General features: G+C 42.9%; 1 protein-coding gene across 6 annotated transcripts in view; it reads left to right on the top strand.

Annotated features, from left to right (window-relative positions):
- The first annotated feature begins 86 nt into the window (after window positions 1–86).
- The window catches only part of TRDMT1 (tRNA aspartic acid methyltransferase 1), a 96046-nt gene continuing 75333 nt past the window's right edge, over window positions 87–20799 (top strand). For 2 of the 6 annotated variants that reach the window (XM_081796053.1, XM_078450382.2), the window contains exon 1: window positions 87–20786. The gene's annotated coding sequence lies outside the window, so the exon portion shown is untranslated. The remainder of the gene's footprint in view (window positions 20787–20799) is intronic. The other 4 variants (XM_078450384.2, XM_078450386.2, XM_060659555.3 and 1 more) reach the window with 4 other exon arrangements.

Below are 20799 nucleotides of genomic sequence, written 5' to 3'. Positions count from 1 at the left end.
TGGGGACCCGACGAGATGCGGGAAGGGTGGGCGGGGGTTGGGGCGGGGGCGCCCTCGAGCCTTCCTCTCCGCCCCTCTGCAGCCCGGGACTGGGCACCTTCCCGTTACTTTTTGGGTGGGCTGGGACTTTCGGGGGCTTTCCTGATGTTGGCCTGAGCTCTGCTCCCAGTGGGTGCTGAAAAAGGCGGGGTCGCGCGGTGGTAGGGAACCCTGCCCGGGACCGGACCCGAGGGGTCCCCAGGCACTGGGCCAAAGAGGCCTGGGAGGAGGCGGGCGGGTGGGAGGGGCGCTCCGCTGCAGGCCAGTGTTCTGCTCGGGGCTGGTGGGTGGGGAGACCCGCGGGCAAAGGGGCAGGAAGAGGGGGGGGATCCCGAGGCTTGGAAGGCGTGGAGAAAGGAACAAAGAACGCCTGAGATTGGAGCGGGAGTTGGGGGCGCGCACAGCCCAGGACACGGAGCTGGGGTCGCGAGCAGGCTGGGCGCACCGCCCGCTTTGGCCCACGAATCTTTCCAGCCTCTTGTCGTGGGGGTTCCTTAGGTTCAGGGACCTAACGGGCTCGGTGTGGCTTTGGACGGCGCGAGCTTCGAGGCTGCGGCCGAGGAAAGCCCGAGGGGCGGGGTGGGGGGGGGGGCGAGAGGGGTGGGGTCGCTGAGTCACTGGCAGTGAGTCACCGAGCCCTGCTGCCCGCCGAGGTTGAGGGCTCCTAGCGGTTCGGGAAACCGTTAGACGAGATTGACTCAAGTCTCCTCGGGCCGCGCACGCCCTGTTGGTTCTAAGTTTTACCCAACTTCTAGTCGGGCCTCCTCTTTCTTGTGTGCGGTTCGCCCGCGAGGATCCTAGAGCACCCCTAAATTGTTAAGAACTCGCGCAAGCCCGATTTTGCTCCAAATGCGCCGACTTCCCATTAGCAGGAAACTTCTTGCAGACCCCAGAGAGCTGCCAAACACCGGTCTCTGGCATCACGGACGCACTCGGGGAAGGGTTTTCTTGCAAAGTTCCCTCCCACCCTTCCCTCTGGGCTCCCCTCAGTGCCCCCCCCCCACCCCCGTGAAACCACACCCGAGTTTTAACAAGATCTGAAAGTTCTGGGTGAAAGAGGAAACCCGGCGTCCGTCCATAGTTTCAAAATCAAATTGAGAGATCATTGGTTTTTCTGCTATAGTGGAAGTCATTAAAGGCATAATCTGTGCCAATTATAGAATTAATTAGGTGTTGCTTTAAAGCTCCGACCTGATTAATGAAAGGCAATTATATAACTCAAATGACAGAATGTTTGGGGGAAATAGATTTATGTGTTCATTTTGGTTCAGCGAGGCACATTGCGGGATTCTGGGGACTTGTCTGGGAAATGTCACCGGTCCTTTTGGCCTATTTTCCAAGAAGAATTAGTGCATTTGGTCTTCCACTGACGGAGATAAAACTGTCTACAGAGCAAACAGAGCAAAAACCTTCTGGTCCAGGGCACCAGGGAGTGTCGAATTCCGCCGCCCAAATCTTTCTAGGTAAAGGGCCATCGTTGCGGTGTTAGTAAATGCAGAATACAGTGCTTACCCCCAAAGGGAGATGAAGGGAGGAAAGGCCTGACAGTCTTACTGTGGTTAATTAAGCAGCAATTGAAACATCATGGAATTTTGTTGTGGTTGTTGTTGTGTGTTTAGAGGACACATTGAGTACCAGATGGATTCACTGCAAAACCACCGTAAAAGTCTATAGTGGATAGTTTGGAGAAAAACGGTGAAATCCTTCCCCCTTTTTCTGGGGGGAGTGGGAGGGTGGGTGAAGGCTGTGGGTGTGGTACTGGAGGTTACCCGGCATTTAAGAAAAATAGTTTGGGACCAAATTAAGGGTTTATCCCAGCTTTTCTGTACAAGCCTCTGCTAGGTAATATTTTGTTGACCTCATTTCAGAGAGCTCTGGCAAGTGGCACAGCCAAGGTCAAGGTGCAGGACCTTTGCTGCATAGCTCCCCTGCTGTGGGTTTCCTTTATTCTTGCTCCATGAGAGCTCTTGATCCAAGCCATTGCTCAGCAAATGTCACCATTGTGAGTGCGCCTGGCATTTTTAGGATGAGAAAAAAGCCATCTCCCCAGGGGAGGAGGCGAGGGTGGGCCCTACTCCCACCTAAAATGCTGATCCCAGGGCAATGAGGTGGTGCTGCTTGCTGACTGACTCACCATGGAAAATGAGGGCAAGGCTCTGGTGTGGTGTGGCAGGGTGCCCTGTCGGTGACCACAGCAAATTCCTCGGGGTATGGTGACTTCCTCTGGGGTGGACTCTGGCCTTCCTCATCATTTCTAGGGTACCCCTTCTCCTTTCTAACCCGTCCGCGATCTGTATTCGCGGGCAGGACCGTGGTATGTTCTCTGGCTGTTTTAGCTCAGGCGCTATAACAAAATACCGTAGACAGTGTGGCTTAACCAACAAGCGTTCATTTCTCACAGTTCTGGAGGCAGGAAGTCCGAGATCAAAGTGCCAGCAGATTCAGTGTCTGATAAGGACCTGCTTTCTCCTGTGCAGAGAGCTGCCTTCTTGCTGTGTCGTCATGTGGCGAAGCCAAGACAAACTGTGGTCTCTTCCACTTCTTAAAAGGGCACTAAGCCCATAATGGGGGCTCCACCATCAACACCTCATCTAAACCTAATTACCTCCCAAAGGCTCTGTCTCCATATAGGGTTGCATTGGAGATGAGGGCACAAACTATCCATCCGTAGCATTTGGCATAGAATGCATGCACACACACACACACACACACACACACACACACACACACAGATATGCAATATCCAATATGTCCTTCCTATTAGAAATTGCCATAGTTAGTGGCGGACTGTAGGGCGTGGAAAAGTGGAGATTACAAAAACACTTTAATCGTTCATGTAGAACGCGTGAGACTTAGGAGAGAATCAACTTCATTCAGAGATACATGTGCCTCGTGCAGTGCCTCAGCCAGTGGGCCAGTCATGCGTGTGGGCGAGCCCTCTGTCTGAACCACCTTTCTCAAGGGTGACAAGTAATCCTGCTATCTCTGCACCCCGCGTTCCCAGTCACCTTTTGGAAGTAAACAGTATGCAGACGTAGCTTTCTCACTTCATATGTGTTTTCTGAGGGCCACGCCAGCCTCTCTCAGCGGTGTGTTCAAATGCCAGATCGTGAAGCTGCTTCAAACATGGTGCCGGTCGTGGATAAAGAAGGACACAGCTGTAGAACTTGTAGACCAGGCGTAAACATGACCAAATCTAAAGCACTCACAGCGATTTTGGAATTTGCAAGCTGTGGTGATGTCAGTTGAGTTGGGGCGATTTGAACTGACGGACCAGCCAGCCATGTGCAGACGAGCTTAGGGCCCGTGGGGGCTTTCGGAAAGCTGGCTGGCGGGAGGCCACGCCAGGAGGACAGCCGCTAGCAGGATCGCCTGCATGGAATGTGAGAAGCGAGAAGGTGGATAAAGCGAGACGTGAGAAACCTGGCAACGCCAAGAAGGCGTGGTAACAAAGATAATACTCAATAATGTCATCAGCGCTTTAATTTTTGTGCCTGCTGGGTGACGGGAACTTTGCATGCATTTTACTTGATGCTCTCTCAGCCTCTTGCAAGGTGGGTTTGATTGTGCATTTTGCAGCTGAGGAGTCTGAGAGGCGGGCTAACAATTTGCTCATGGCCCCGGTGACTACGAGAGGAGGGAGAGAGGAGGCAAGACTTCCTCCTGGGGCCTTTCAGACTCCAAATGCACTTTTCTTTTCTCTCCGCCTTCCTCGAGGGTGAGATCTTGCTTCTATCAAGCAATTCAATTCACACATATTATTTAGGGCCTTTCTGCATTCCAGGAACTGAAGAGGCAGGTTAATTATCAGATTACGCTGTGAAGTAGCAGGACTCTGAAAGGAGCTTGGCAGGTGCTGAGACTATGATGCTTTCTGTTATTCAGGGGATGGAACAGTGGTTCCTAGTAGATACGAAGGGAGTTTGGTTTTCACTCGCTCCCTAGATCGTTAATTTTGAGAGTTAAACATTTTCACCTCGATTTCTTTCCATCTTTCCGTCTCTTCAGAGCATCATATCCAAAAGCAGACACAACTCGTCTCACACCCTGAAACCCCCCAACCCCAACGGCTTCCCCTCCTAACTTCCCAGTCCAGGGCAACACGGCACGTTACCCGGATTGGAAACCGTCATCACCATGGCCACTGCTTACTCTTAGGTCACTCGGATCCAGGGGGCGTCCTGGCTCGTTGTTTCCTGTATCCACTCCTCAGTTTTGTGGCCGTCACTCATCCGAGTCATTTTGTGTCTCACCCCTGCGATGCTGGAATTGGCTATCCTTCCCCCAGGCTCTGCGCGCCCCTCCCAACGTGTCTGTCTTCGAGCCACAACCTCTTCTTAATAACTACATTCTCAAGACTCCCTGAAGACCCAAAGTGAATCACTCGTTCCTTCATTAGAATGCCCTCCATGAGGTCAGAGATTTTTCTCTCTTTGGTTCACTAGCCTATCTTCAGTGCCTAGAGAAGCCTGGAGCATTTGTTGAGTGCATGGATTAACGCATGAGCCATTCACAGAAGAGGGAAGGAAGGAAAGAAGGGAGAGACGAGGCTAATATTGTAGTGTTCTATTCAATGTTCTAGTTCTAGTATTCTATTCAATGTTCTAGTATTCTATTCAATGTTCAAGCATTGTGCTAGTGACTTTACGTGTGACTGTATTTAATCTCTACAGTGTATTATGATCCACAGATTTCATCCACTTTCTCAAAATACATTTATTGAATATTTACCATGTGCCGGGAGCTCCACTCGACACTGAGGAAAGTGAGCAAGGCAGGTGCAATGCAGGCACCCTTGGTTGGGATGTAGACTTGAGTTGTGTGGGCACATACGTGACCCAGAGATGCAATACTCAGGTAAAGGGACAAAGGAAGGAATTACAGTTTGTAATAAAGATGACAAAGGAAACAGAAGTCTTGCTGCAAAAGAGGTTGAGGCTTGGGGCACCTGGGTGGCTCAATAAGGTCAGCGTCTGACCTCGCCTCAGGTCATGGTCTCACCTGAGGTTCATGAGTTCGAATCCCACATCAGGCTCTCTGCTGTTGGCATGGAGCCTGCTTCAGATCCTCTGTTCCTCCTCTCTCTGCCCCTGCCCTGCTTGTGCGCTCTCTCTCTCTCTCTCTCTCTCTCTCAAAAATAAATAAAACCTTTTTAAAGGAAGAGGCTGAGGCTCATAACATTCAACTGTGTCCTTGGAAAGCCATGCCCGGTGCGAACATCCATCCTTCTTTCCACTGCTCCTCCCCGGACAGCAGTTTCAGGGGGGCCCTAAGCTGCTCTCTGTTCCACGAATATACCACATTTCCCCATGCTCAGGCCTTTTCTCAGATTCCATTCAACAGACAGGTGTCCTCATTATCTACACTTTCTGCAATGCTTGTTAGTTCAGGTCAGTAAGAAAGTGCCTGTGGCTCCAGGAAGCTCCTAGCCTTGTAAAAGGATTAGGAACCACATAAAGATCTGTAATGCAGAGTGGAATGTGGTGAGTGCTCCCATAGAGATAGGAATGAAATACTAGGGGCTTTAGGAGAAACGATCATATCCCCTTGGGGGAGACCAGAAAATATATTTAGAAAAGGTGGTATTTGAAGAATGGGTACAATTTTTATAGCTTATCGTGGTAGAGAAAGAATGTTCGAAACTGATGAACCCCACTAAGAAAAAATCGCATAGAGGGCAGGGTTTCGGGGGGGCATTGAGGGAAGACTGGAATCCCAATATGGCCCGACTGTGGAGCTGTTGTAGGGGAGAAAGGGCATCAAAAGCTAATACGGGACCATGCGTTGGAGGATGAAATGCCAGAGAGAGAGGAGTTTATAATTCATGTGGTGGGCAGTGAGAATTCACTGCCATTTGTGTCTGGGAGAAAGGCATGCTTGTGGCTGTGCTTTAGGAAGACTGTTGTGGCATCTGGGGGATGAATCGAGGAGAGTGATTTGAGGGCTGTTTGCCGTAGATCAGGTGCATGGTAAAAGGAGACTGCCCTTGAAGGGGGAGAGGCGGGTGTCCTGTGATGGCACAGGGGGATGATTGTTCCAGACCATGAAGTTAGAGAGAAGACATGCTTGTCAAAGGGCTCAGAACTTTCTGGACAGGAACTGAGAGAATGGATGCGGTATACACAGAAGAAAAAATATGTGGTGGGAAATTAATCTCAGGTGAAAGAGAATTCACTTGTATCCTCTTACCTGGAAGTATCTTCCCTTCTGTAGTTGATGTAAAGTAAAACCCCATGGGCACCTGGGTGGCTCCGTTGGTTAAGCGTCTGACTCTTGATCTTGGCTCAGGTCGTGATCTCACGGTTCGTGAGACTGAGCCCCTTGTCAGCCTCTGTGCTGCTTGGGATTCTCTCTCTCTCCCTCTCTCTGCCCTTCCACTGCTCTCTCTCTCTCTCTCTCTCAAAATAGATAAACTTTATTTATTTTTTAAAAAAAATTTTTAACATTTGTTTATTGCTGAGAGGCAGAGAGAGACAGAGCAGGAGAAGGGGAGGGGCAGAGAGAGAGGGAGACACAGCATCCGAAGCAGGCTCCAGGCTCTGAGATGTCAAAACAGAGCACGACGTAGGGCTTGAACCCACAAACCTCGAGATCATGACTTGAGCCAAAGTCGGATGCTTAACCGAGTGAGCGACCCAGGTGCCCCTAAATAAATAAACTTTAAAAAACAATAACATAAAACCGCAAGAGGAAGGTGAGATATAAGCTGGATCATGCCATTTTACCCTTTATGGCCCTTCTAGCCTGTTCATATGAGTTAATATCAATTACCTTATATTGTTCCTTATCTGATTTGAGTATGTTGGTCTGGTTTCCACAGATTTGTAAACTTGGGGACTTCTTTAGTACCCTCTAGAACAGTTTCTAAAGTTCAGAGAAAAAGCTTTAAGACACATTCCTAGAAATCTTTCTGAATCTTTTTGGGGGAGATAAAAGCAGATCATAGTCTCCCCCTAGAGCTATTTATTACTTACAGCTTCATCAAAGTCTAATGTACAGTCTGTGATGAAGGAGACAGAAGGTGGTGAGTATGTGGGAGGGAGAGAAAGACATTAATTAACAGATGGAGGGAAAACCTAGTGCAAAAAACTCAAGTTGATGTGAGACAAATGCGTGAAGCTAGATTTTCCGTATTGCTTCACTAGATCCAAAATACAGAACGAAACCAGCCCAGTTATAAAAACCAGACCTTATTTGAAAGAGACCTAAACGATACTGTCAGAGTTTAGTTATTGGCCAAGTGAGACTACCTGAAAACAAGCAGTATTCGCTTGTGGCCTGTAATAATGTTTTCCCATGTTTCGGGATAGAGAAGGTCTTATCACCACCAGAACATTTGCCAAGCGCATTGACATCTTGGGAAGTCATTCTGCCTATTTTGAGGTCACCTAGTTCCTGAGGGGCGGAAGTTTTTTTTTTTTCAGGAGATATTTCATTAATGGTCTAATGATAGTAACCGTTGAATAGCGCGGTTTTCTTTTCAAGAACTGAAAACAATTTTTTTTCAAGTTCTGATTTGTCTTTGTGGTAACCTGTTAGGTTGGAACGGGAGTATATTGATTATCTGGATAGCCACAATGTCTTTCCTGTATATTTGAGACCAATCAAAGAACTCTATCCCACTTATCTCAAAACTGACTGATTAATTGACCAATCCTTCCAAAAACGTGGAGATGTCTTATTTCTGGTGTATCACATTCACTTTGCCAGCAAAATCGTTTTCTTCAGAAACAATGACTATCGCATTTACTTTTAGATATGTTTGATAAACTCAGTGTTTAAAATATGCCCCATAAAACACTGGTCTCTACGTGTGCTGACAAAGATCATTATGATTTGTAGAGATTAGAAACGAAACTCAAAAGACAAAGAAATAGAAAAACAGTAAACACATAAATCAAAGTAACCCTAAATGCAAATGGAAGGAAATATAAGATGGCATCATGATAAAACTATGTAAGGCAAAAGATTAAGAAAACCCACTAAATTTATGACAAATAACTAAGAAAGACCATTTTGAGTTGACAGCTTTCTCCATAATTCTACTGCAATGGTTTCCAAAATATTGAGTAAGATTTTGTATTTCTGATTAGCTAAGTACTGGAAACATGCCCTCTAATGGGACACATGTGGATATATGGAATAAGTACAAAAATATTATGGAATTTGAGCTTAATATAGATTAAATATGTTTTCGTCATATCATAAATCATGAAAAATTGTTCTGATACAGTATTGTAATTTCTTCATCTGTCATCTCCAGAACTTCGGGAGTTTTGACATGTGTGAGCAGAATATAGTGCAGAGAGATTTACATGTCAAGATCACAGTTTTCGTTTTGCTGACTCTGGATTGTTTTTCACAGTTCTTGACTCGTGGACTCTAAACAATGATAATAATAACCAGACATACCATGATATCATTACTAAAATTGGAGTCTGGCCCAGATTGGAAAACTAATGGTAATCATGAGACGTTGCTTATTTTGAGTGCCTACTATATGCCAAGTGTAAACTTATTTGCCATGTATAAACTTACGGAATCCTCTCAACAGCCCTATTATACATATGAAGAAACTGAGACACGGAGAAGTTAAGTAGCTTACTCAAGCTCACACAGCCAGGAAGTGGCAGACCTGGGATTTGAACCCAGGACTTCTGGCTCCAGATCCCACACTCTAAACTTCACTGTAAGGCAGTACCTCACACACTGTGGTATTTTTGCACTACAATTGGTGATGTGCCCAAGACCCTTTGCGTTCTTTTCATGTTATCTGTCCTATCTCTTTGGATTTCTTTTGTTTCTGTTCTGATGCAGCAACAGAACACTCTTTGATTCAGAGAATATGGTGCCCTTAATGAATCATCAGGATGTCCATGGACATTTTCAGGGACTTTCTGTGGAGATCTCAGTTTTTAGTTCTGAGTCAGCCTACCAGAATGATTTGATAGTTATGGCATATGACTCCTGTGTACAATTACAAGAATGAAAATCCTCAACCACATTGCTGGTGGAGAAGAAATGAACCAACGTTTTTGGAACATGTAGCCTCTGTAAGTAAGAGCATCTTTGACTTACTGTCTTGTTGGTTTGAATTTTAGGGAGATTTATTAACGTTTGGGGTACTGACATTGCATAGGCCAAGAATAATGGGAGAGTTTTGAAATATGGGAGATTCAGTGATTACCTGACAACCAAGATTCTCAAGGCCAGACTAAACAGTGTTACTGAGGATACGTATAAGCTTACTACCCAGGTAAAACATTTCTTGTGCAATAATAATCTTATCGCTTTTGCATATCAGGTTTTCCCAAGTAATGCTCATCAGCACCAGTTCTTTTAAAATAGAGCATCCTTAAAGCATCACACATGTACAAGGGCAAGGGCAAGAAAGTCCCATTGTAGATCCAAGGAGAAAAGAATGCATGTGAGTATTATAGACCGGATGAAATCTTAACTCCGTAGTGGCACAGTTACTTTAATAGATTGGATTATTCTGAAGACAACCAGTGACCCTCTTCCTTCCACGTATTTGAGTCCTAGTATGTGCCAGAATCCCCGTTATGTGCAAAGGACACAGAAATGAATAAAACACCTTCCTTGCACGCAGGGGGCACCCAAAATAGTTCTCTCTTCTCTGCTCAATCTTTTTCTCTCTCAGTCTTGCATGATTGTGCTGCCACATTGAGATCTAGTTCAGCTGTTTCATAACGCCCCCACCCAAGGTTCAAAGTGCTTTGGTGAAATAACATCGACTTTTACCCTGAAATCCATGGAAATATGAAGTTTACTGTTTTGTTCTCCCTGATAAAAGATAGCATAATAACTAGTTGCCGGGTGACTGCATAAAACACAGGCCCCAAATGCAGCCGGTGAAGAGCAGTTAGCAATTAAGTAAAGGAAATGACTGGTGGGTTTGAAACTCAACACACTGCCCATGTACTTGTTAGCGTAGGGAGGCCTCTGGGTTGCTCTGACAACTTTTATCACTAAGGAAATAGTTTTGGTGACTCATGCTCGTACAGAACGACTTCTTTCAAAATCTGTGTTTTCGGTGACCTTACCATTATGCTTCTGTTTTCCTTTTTCTTTGGACGGGGACAGAAAAAGCTTCATTTGGATGGCATGGGTTTATTACTCAGTAGCATATTATTCATTCGCTTGCTGGCTCATGTTTTGAGATTTAACGGACTCAGTGGTGATCAGAGTAAAAGGTCAGTAGTTCTTGCAATATATTGCTATATTAAATGTAGAACTAAAGCCTATTTTCTAAGCAGAAGTGTTATATCTTATATTAACAACATCTCTTGTCGGTTACTTTTTTGTTATTTAACGCAACACTGTTATTCAAAAGACTGGTTGTACTTTTTGGCAAGTAAACCAAAATACTGAGGTACTTTGCACCGTAACCTAAAATGCCTTAGTTGTCCCTCAAGGAGATGAAAAACTGGACTTAAAGTCTCCACTGAGAGTCGTCTGGAGATGATAATTATGAAAATAAAGGAACTTGAAGGAAACGCCTTTGCCCGCTTCTCCTTTCAGGTTAACTGTCTACCTGAAAGATGTTCCAACAGTATTTATTGACAATTGATATTTCTCTGCATTAAAATATAGTAAAGAAGTTGCAGAAGAAATGAATTAATTCAAAGAGTTATAGGCCGATAATGTGTTTGGAGAACGATATGGGAGAACTTCCTACAGGCAAAGAAAACCGGGAGCCAGGTGTCTTGCCTGGTAATTTTTGTGGTTCCAACCTTCAGTGTGATCAGCACAGGGCTTACCTGGGTCCTCATTACATCTTTTGTTCTAACCCCAGAAACCGTGCTGGGAGTCTCAAAATTTAGCCGTTTTCATTTTGCTTTTAATGCAGCCCTTTTCTGTTTTTAATTTTGTGGCTGGAGAAGCCTGAAAAAGACAATGAGTCATGACAACCATTTCTTTTTCCTCCAGATAGGAGCCTTCAGCGTGAGGCGAGGGCACTGAGCACCATTTGTGTGATTCATGAGGCTTAGTGCCTGGGCGCTTTTCCGCGGGGCCCCTTTAAGGGGACCCACTAGTCCAGTGGTTCTCAAAGTGTGGTACCCAGACCAGCAATACCAGCATCACCTGGCATTGGAAAGGCCATCAGTCCCCACCCCAGATGCACTGAATCAGAACTTTGGAGCAGAGGCCCAACAATCTGTTTTTTAATAAGACTTCCAGATGATTCTGAGGAAGGCTGAGGTCTGAGAACCACTATGCTAGTGAATTCTTAGTATTTGTGGCCATGAAGAGCATGAACAATATCGTGGCTGGAGAGGCGATGTTTATGACTCTTCATTTATGAGGAAATGAAGAATAAATAGAAAAGAATGTTCTAACTTTTAGAATTCAAGACTAAAAAATTAAAAAGCCTGGAATTTAATTAGGGGGACTGATTGCTTGCAAGAACCTTGCTTTCTCAGGGAAGGGCAATCTGATGACTAGGGAACTGTGAAATATATTGGCATGGTTCTGAAATTCTAGAATAAACTCTCGTGAGAAAAGGCACAGCTTTCTATATTAGGACATAAATTCAACCCAGGTGTGTAAAATCCTAGAAGACTCTCGTGTTCCATTGGCTTTGCCAATTCATTTGCATCTTGAGGCCACAGTTTCTAACTGAAAACCATATGTGTTGTTAATTGCCACAAATGATCTCATCAGAATGAAGTCAGAGATTCAGAATATGTAAGAGGATGTGTGAAGTGTTTTGATTATTGAAAAATGTGAAGCATAAGCATCAAGAATCATGAGTAGAGATATTGATGGCAAAGAGGTGGTTTAGAAGTTGATACAAAAAAGGATTGATATTTCAACTTCCCTTTGACATACACCTCCTTGACTGCTGGCTCTGTCGTGTATTAGTTTTCGATGTTAAGTAAATCACGGTTTTTAAAAGCTTTTCACCTTAGTTCCCTCAACAAAAATGTAGCATTTATGATCCCTACTCAGAGGCTTGCTGTGAGAATAAAATTAGATTAAAATATGAAAATGCAGTTTGTAAAGGTCAAACATTACACATTTTAGGTATTGTTGTTAGGACTGTCGGTATTTTGTGTCTGGGTTGGGAGGCTTTGTGATTGTTGACATAATGACATCCAGGAGTTTGGAATAAGTGTGTATGTCAGCAGATTTTATGATTACAAAAAATACCCATGTTTACTTTTCTATTAATTCTCCTCTAGTGGAATGTTTTCATTTTCTCATGAGACGAGAGAGATCCGCATATGTTTTATTAAAGAAAGCAAGCCTGATATTTTTTATCCTTTGAACCGAGGGACTACATTTCACTCATTCTTGCGGGGAAAGATGGCAGCTTCTGGGTAAATTCACAGGCCGTGGATAAGTCTCCATTTCTTCGAATGTAAAAGGAAGGTGTTGCTAATACAGAAGCGTGTGAAGACGAAGTGAGAGATGTATATAAAATACATAGTTGAGGGGTACATGGTAAGCACTCGATAATGTGGGTTGTTATTAGTGTTGTTATCGTTACGAAACGATACCTTGAAGAGGGGCAATGTGTCTGAATAGTCGAGGGAAGGAGAAAATAAGAAGACAAGGAGGCAGCTTGTGAAATGGCCCGACCATTTGGCACATGAAAATTCAGGTCCCATGACTTTTCTGGCCACGCTTATGAAATCAAACAATTCTCTGATGGTTGCTCATAGAGAAAATTAATATAGTGATTTATAATCTGTGCGTCTACCTCATAATCAACATTTCGGTTTTGCTTTAAAGTTCTGTTTCTTCCCTCTCCAGGCTTGAGTGTGCTAGATACAAGGAAAAGGGAGTACTGAATTTCTCTCTCCCCCTCCCCGCCTCTCTCTCTGTTTACCAAGTGTTTCTCCTCGTCCTTCCCTACCTTGCTGACTAAGGTCTCTTGCTGGTTAGGGTTAGGGCTCATTGAGAAGAGGTGAAGGGGAAAAGAAAGTTCTTTCTTGACAACTATTGTTGGTGATCTAGAGTTTACACCGCTCCATTGGGCATGTGTTTGAAATGGGCCCTTTTTCTAGCAGGTGTTTCTGTGGGAACTTCTCATCATTGGGCTGTCTTGCCCAAAGTGCCCTTGACATGCACAGGTGCATTCGTATTTGTCTTCCACAGTCCCAAGAAGTCATTCGGAAATACACTCTGCTTCTTTTTGCTGTGGTAACTTCTTTCCAGGGGCTCATCCTCCCTCAGAATCTAAAACAGCAAGTTCTCCCCTATATGGCTCAGATCTGGTCCAAGGGAAATACTTTACCTACCAGAACTCAGAGGAGGATGAGAGCAGAGTTTTAAACTCCCAGGTGGTCCTGTGACAGACACTCTTTGCCTTGGACCTGAGGTGAGTAGCAAACAGCCCCAAAGATCTTCTTGGCAGAAAGGTCAGTCCACACAGCACGCTGGCAACTTTCTCCGAAAACTTTCCTCTGCAACCATCTCCAACTTGTTTATACCTTCCACATAGATACATAGCTGGTTGTAAGAGTTTGATGTAACTCTTTGTGGAACCCTTCCTTTGCGTTGTACTGTTGTATTTCACCTTGGCAGGTGGTTTCTACTGCTTGCTACTTTACATGAAACTTGCTTTAACTCCTATCAAAGGTAAAAAGGGAAAGAACCACTTTGGGGGGGCTCTCACTCCTCAATCACCCCAGAATTGTGGTCGCTGCCAGGGAGAAAATGGTGTGTCCATGCAAATGTAATTGGGAACCTCCTGCGTGCCCAAATCACAACATAATTCCAAAGTTAAGCTTTAAATGTGAGCAAGGGTTTGTTTTTTTTTTTTTTTTTTTTTAGATATTCATCTTTTCCTCATAGGTAGCTTTTTGTTTTCTAAAGTGACTGAGTTACAGTATTCCTGTCTTACGTTATTAACCCTTGAACTGACTTCTCTTATTGTTTTGGGAGCTAAAAATGTGTTTAAAAATGGTGTTCAGCTGAAGTTAAAAAACTGCTAACTTTTATCAGTTGTTAAATACAATTCGCACTTGTACTTAAATAAACTCATTTGGAGACAAACAAAAAATTTTATGTATTGTGTTTAAATTATCTTTTTGCATTGCAGGCATAACTTTTTCTTTTTTATCTTTTTTTTTTAAGTTTATTTTGAGAGAGACAGAGAGAGTGTGAGTGGGGGAGGGGCAGAGAAAAAAGGAGACTCTGAAGCAGGCTCAGCACTGTCGGAGCAGAAGCCACGTGGGGCTCGAACTTGTGAAACTATGAGACCATGATCCGAACTCAGGCCCCAAATGTCTGTGTCTGTCTTGTGGTATTTCTGGGGGTGGTGTCTTAGTACACTAAGAAAATGAACCTGGACTTGGAATGTCACGTAAGCCTCATTTTTCCATGTGTTTTTGTAGTGACCACATGCTATTGTGAAAATTATATGGACCTTTCAAAATTTGCTGGGAATTTGAAAATTGGGTATGGTAGGTATTTGTCTAATAATTCTTAATATCAATTTGGTTATTTTTTCAAATGGGCTTGATTGGCGTAGTAGAGTTAGAGTAGCAAAACCTTAACATAATGACTAAATACTCATCTATGCATCCATCCACCCAAGGGACTCCTTTTATTTTATTTTATTTTATTTTAGTTTAGTTTAAGTTCACCCCTAGCGTGGAGCCCAGCGTAGGACTTGAACTCACAACCCTGAGATCAAGACCTGATACTCAACCAACTGAGCCACACAGGTGCCCCAAAGGGACTTCTAAAATATTAGAATTCTGTACTAAAATAAATATTGGCAATGCCTTCTACCATAGTGTTCTTTTCTTTCCTGTCCTGCCATTTTGTCTTCCCTGTTCTCCCTGTGTCTTCCTTTTCTTGTTTTCCCAGATATCTGGGGATGTGCTCAGGGGAGATGATGGTACTTGGAAAGAGTATCTGGGTCTGTCAAACTTTGAGCCAGTTTGAAGATAAGGAGGCAAGAGTCAAAAAAAGAGAAAGAAAGAAAGAAAGAGAAATAAAGAAGGAGATCCTTCTAAATCTTGTGCAACACTGTGATTTATTTTTTTAAGTTTATTTATTTATTTTGAGAGAGTCAGAAACAGTATGAGTGGGGGAGGGGCCAAGAGAGAGGGAGACAGAGAATCCCAAGCAGGCTCTGCCCTATCAGCTTGGAGCCCGACGTGGGGCTCGAACTCACCAAACCGTGAGATCAAGACCTGAGCTGAAATCGAGTCAACAGCTTAACTGACTGAGCCACCCATGCACCCCACGTGTGACACTGTAATTTAAACAGGATTTGGTGTGGCAACTCACTGTATGGTGTATCAAAGTTGATACAAAGATGGTGAGCTGAGAGGAGCTGTACATTAGACAAAGCAAAGTGTGTGTGTGTGTGTGTGTGTGTGTGTGTGTGTGTGTGTGTATGTTAACAAGGTTGAGAAAGGTTTTAATAAATTGGAAGCATTAAGGGGCACCTGGCTGGCTCAGTCGGTAGAGAAAGCAACTCTTGATCTTGGGAGTCATGAGTTCAAGCCCCACCTTGGGCATAGAGCTTACTTAAAAAAATACAATAAAAATAAGTTGGAAGCCTCAAGATGAACTGGAGACTCTAAAAAGCTCCCCTGTGAAGCTGAAAGGGTTTAGACTGCCGCTCGTATCACACTCCTTTTAGCCAGAAGTTGTGTGGGGAACATCTAATGTGTTCCCCTAGCGCCTGGGATCCTATTTCTGCCACTCTGCCACCAAAAAGAGCTGGGAGGGTAACTGGTAACAAATCTCGAGGGGATACCAAAATGACGTTAGAACAAGAAGGAATAGCTAAGAAAGGTTTGCAAAAGAAGAGGCATTGTGGAACTTCCTACTAGGTGTGGTAATGTACAACAAAGTTCCAGTAATTGCAAGTGTGGTTCGCCAGCCAGAATAGCAGACGCATCCCAAGAAGAGTGAGGCCCCGTGGGGATGATACGACCTTAGAATATAGTGTGCGAAAGAGGAAAGAGGAAGTGTTACACACCACCAGGGAAGGGAAAACTAGATATTTGCGGGAAAGTTAGGTTTAAAACCTCACCTTGCACCCCATATCAAAATGGATTTTAAAAAACGAAACGTAAGGAAGAGAAGCACATACAGAGACGTAGGATAAGTCACAAAGGAAAACTATGTATATTTGATGGCAGAAAATTTAATACTTCTGTGTCATAAAATATTACAATCCAAATTCAATGGAAACTGATGAACGGGGAAGTGTTTTTACAATACACGTGGTTGACGGCTTTATAACAACAAAAATAAAATTGTGGTAATTCAATAAGAGTCTCCTATCATCCCAGAAGCAAAAGGACAAATGTGAAAAATAATTGATAAAAGAAAAAATTACAGATGTCCCATAAAGATGTGATAATTCATCCTCGATGTTAACCAAAAAAGGGAAAATAAAAATGACACCCTAATTGTTGGCCTACAAGATAGACAAAGGTTTAAAATGACATCACTTGCTCATGTGGATGTAGGAGGTGAATGTTCTCAGTCACTGCTGATGGGAGTTTGGACTCTAATCGTTCTGGAAATGAGTTTTGACAATATGCATCAAGAACTTACGTAATAATTATGACTTTCACCTGTGACCCCCCCCTCTAGACTCTAGCTGATGAAAATATCAGAGCATTTGAATATTTATATGCAAGAATATTCATGTACTGTTCATGGTAGCAAAAAACTGAATCCTCTTAAATGTTCAATACTGACAGACTAGGAACACAAATTATGGTTGTTTATGGACTACAGAAACAAGGAAGGAAAGATACCCAGGGAACAGTTTAAAAGTGGTTGTTTTTTAGGGGTAGGGATGAAATCAAGGTTTTTTTTAGAAGGGTATGTCTTTTTCCTCCTTTTACTTTTGTGATTTGCTTTACCCCTCCAAATTAGCATGCACTATTTAGAAAATTCGGGAAAAACTAAAGATAACATGTGAAAGAATGATACATCTCTTTGATCAAAATGGAGAACTGGTCATGATAAAATGTTAGATGAAAAAAAACAAGGTATAAAACACAAATGCAGGGGCGCCTGGTGGCTCAGTCGGTTAAGCATCCAACTTTGGCTCAGGTCATGATCTCGCGGTCTGTGAGTCCAAGCCTCGCATCAGGCTCTGTGCTGACAGCTCAAAGCCTGGAGTCTACTTCAGATTCTGTGTCTCCCTCTTTCTCTCTCTGCCCCTCCCTTGCTCATGCTTTCTCTCTCTCTCTCTCAAAATAAAATAAACATGAAAAAACATTAAAAAAACACAAATGCAGTAAGATTATGATTTTGGTAAACCATAATTAGTGCAAAGACTAGAGAGAGAAATACTAAAATGTTGGCCATAGTTATGTCTTGTAGTTTTTTTAATTTTCTTTTTTCATATACTTTCCTGTTTTCCAGATTACGTGTGATGGGCGTAAATATTTTATTAGTAGTGCAAAAAGAGAAAGAATTATTCTCTTATAGTTGGATTGGGCTTTCAATACTCTGGGCATTTCTGATGTATGCTTATTAGGTCTCTTTCACTTTGGGTGATGAACAAAAATTTGTTTTCCAAATAATTATGTCTCACCTCTATAGGGAACAGGTAATGGGACTGAACTGAGGTCTGAAGCTTTTGGGTTTTCAAACTGTGAGCTCTATAAGGGTGCATAAATACTGCTCTTGGTTTCATTCTTTTCCCACCCTATTGTAGGCTTGAGCCATAAAGTGAAAGGAGTAAAAAAAGATGGGCCCTGCAGATTCCTGACATTTTTTCCTAACCAGAATGATTTTTAACTCCTAATGTGATTTTTCCCCCTCAAAATATATACCGGCTGTCTTCTTTCATTCCCTTTGATATCTTCTAGATTTTTTAAAAAAATTAATGCTATCTTCTGATTTCTGTAAAAAAAAAAAAAGTACTTTGGTGATTTGTAAATAAATCTGTTCATCTGGGGAATATTGATTTATGGGACGTTCGGCAAATCACATGTTTTCTTCTTTAGATTCTTTGTTAAAAAAAACCAAAACACCTGAATATTCAAAAAGACAACGGATAGGGTCTAGATGGATTTATGAGCATTTTAAACATTCATAAAGTTCTTTGAAACTTACAGGCCTGTATGAATGTGTATGATGGATACTATCCTATTATTAAAGCATACTTTGCCATCCACTACAATATAGTCTATTTTGGTCACTCTGTATTCTCTGAATGACCAAACATAGAGCAAATCCCTTTGGGACTTGTACTATATTTTAACTTCGCAGTAATTACCTTAGATGGAAATGGAACACTCAATCTCGATCTTCGGGAGTCAGCGTAACCTGTAATAGAAGGGTTAATGGCTTCTGGGGCATTCCAGCACGAATAGAAAGTTTGGGGTTAAGTGGTACTTATGTTGTATCAGGTTTGCTGAAGTGACTTTGAAAGGCTGTAAGATCAGTTTTAACGGTTTTAAGTAAATACAAAGTTGAGGGTTTTTTTTTTCTTATGGAGTGAATAGACCTAGTAATAATGTTATTATATTTTGCTTATTTTTATCTCTAATGGATTGTGTGATAACGATCCCAAGTGATACTGTCGTATATCTAACCTAGTACCTGACTAGCAAGGGTAAGGTGAAAAATGCTTTTGTATGATTTTTCTCTGGATCTGGATTCTAATTTGTCAGTATTGACAACAGTAGCAATTGAAAAATAAAAAGGCTGTGAAGAAGAATGAAGCATTTTATAGAGCGTGTGTGTATGTGTGGTGAATGTGGGATGTGCATACATGCTTTCCTCTTCCTGGCCTTGCTGGATCTGGTTAGGGGGATTTGGTTACTTCAAACAGTTCTGAAGGTTTGATGAATTAGCAGAGTAAAGGAGCAAAGTACGAATAGCTCTCTTTCATTTTTATCTCTTCTATTCCCATCATGAGTCTTGTTTTCCTGCCTGACATAACAAAGGCTATCATAGAAAACAATAAGGAAAGACATCTTGTAGAGAAAATGCAAATTAGTATCTTGGTAATATACCCTTTTTGAAAGCATACCAACCAGGAAAACAGTTCTCTGTGTGTAATTGTTAGAAAAGAATGAAATGTAACTTACGTTATGACACAGTTGTTCAGAGAGGGAAGGAAACCGGTATTCATTGTTCTAGGCACGTTACTGAGGTTCTCTCTCTCTCACTGTCTCTCTTTACCTGTGTCGATTAATTATTGATTAAATACAGACATTACCTTGCTAGCAAATATTACCCTTGTTACATAAATGAATAAAGTATTAGAGGTAGGATTCATATTGACTCATTTATTCTAAGGACCATGTTCCTTGCACTGCATCAAGGTGTCTTTGTAGAAACAACTGGGCCCAGAATCTATTATACATTTTAGTCATGCGTCTTTGAGGTTGTCTCTCTTTTGTGAAGCAGAATTAACCTTTTTGTTTAATCTTTACAAACCGCATTGCCCTATCAGTTAAGGTAACCTTCATGGATCTCAAAAGTTGCCTTCATTCCTCAGGCCAACCTGTTCTCAGGAAGCAGTGTATTCTGGGAATCAGGGCTGCTTTAGTTTGGATCCTTGGCTTTCCTTCTGGGGGTGGAGGCCCAGCAGGCGTGGGACAGCTGAGCCTTCTGAGTATCTTCTGTACTAACTTGTGATATAGCTGGCCCTAGAAAGACCTCTGAAGGAAACCCAAATAACAGATTCCCTGTTGTCGTGGGCTTGGGCAAGTGACCTCAACTTTCTGGAGGTCAGATGAAGACTGGGTGAAATCAGGGTCATATGGGGTCACTTAGAGGCAGCTGCAGGGGTGGGTGAGGGTAGGGGAGGTGATTCGGAGTTCTTCTGGGCCCCTACTACCCATGCTTTAACAACACAACAGCTGTGTGCATCCGTGTGTGTGTGTGTGTGAACACACCCTCTGTGCCTGATCCTAGGGGAAATTTTGTTCGAAGAAAAGGTTCTACATCTAAACATAGTTGGAAAAACACTGGCAAATAGTCCTAAAGATTTCTTCCGGCTCTAAATTTCCATGGGTGTAGGAGAGCAGTTTTAAAGATAGAGAATCCCCCTATCTTTAATGTAACCGAAATATAATCTTTAACATTTATTGCCAAACATTTTTAAATTAGACATTTCAGATATAATCTGAAAGAGAAAAATCTGTGTCAAAAATCTGTGACCGAGTACTTTGAGATGGTAAGCTATAGGGCCAACTGCATGGTTTCTATGCTTTTCAGCAGAAAAATCTAGAATTACATTTCCTCATGATTCTGATTAAAAAAAAAACACATTGGGGCGCCTGGGTGGCGCAGTCGGTTAAGCGTCCGACTTCAGCCAGGTCACGATCTCACGGTCCGTGAGTTCGAGCCCCGCGTCAGGCTCTGGGCTGATGGCTCGGAGCCTGGAGCCTGTTTCCGATTCTGTGTCTCCCTCTCTCTCTGCCCCTCCCCCGTTCATGCTCTGTCTCTCTCTGTCCCAAAAATAAATAAAAAACGTTGAAAAAAAAAATTAAAAAAAAAAACCACATTTATTCTCTTCCTTCTTCTGAGGTAAGCATAAGATAGTATTTACAACTGGAAGTCCCTAGAGTACACTTCATAAAAGAAAAGTACTATTCCTTCAAGACACCATGAAGTTCATCATTTTCCATCTGTTCTTTTTCTCTTGGAAGTTCATCATGTCATTGAAATAACACACCTGTTGTTTCCTGCCTCTTTTCTTTTGTGACAGTTTGTGAACAAGGTGAATGGACATCAGAGGAAGAACTGAAATATTTGGTTACAAGGTTTGCTATCGTGTGAGTTCCTTTT

This window comes from Panthera onca, chromosome B4 (genome assembly GCF_046562875.1).
Source record: "Panthera onca isolate mPanOnc1 chromosome B4, mPanOnc1 haplotype 2, whole genome shotgun sequence".
NCBI lineage: Eukaryota > Metazoa > Chordata > Mammalia > Carnivora > Felidae > Panthera > Panthera onca.
Note: the sequence above shows the minus strand (reverse complement) of the source record. Positions and strands in the feature narration are given on the sequence as shown.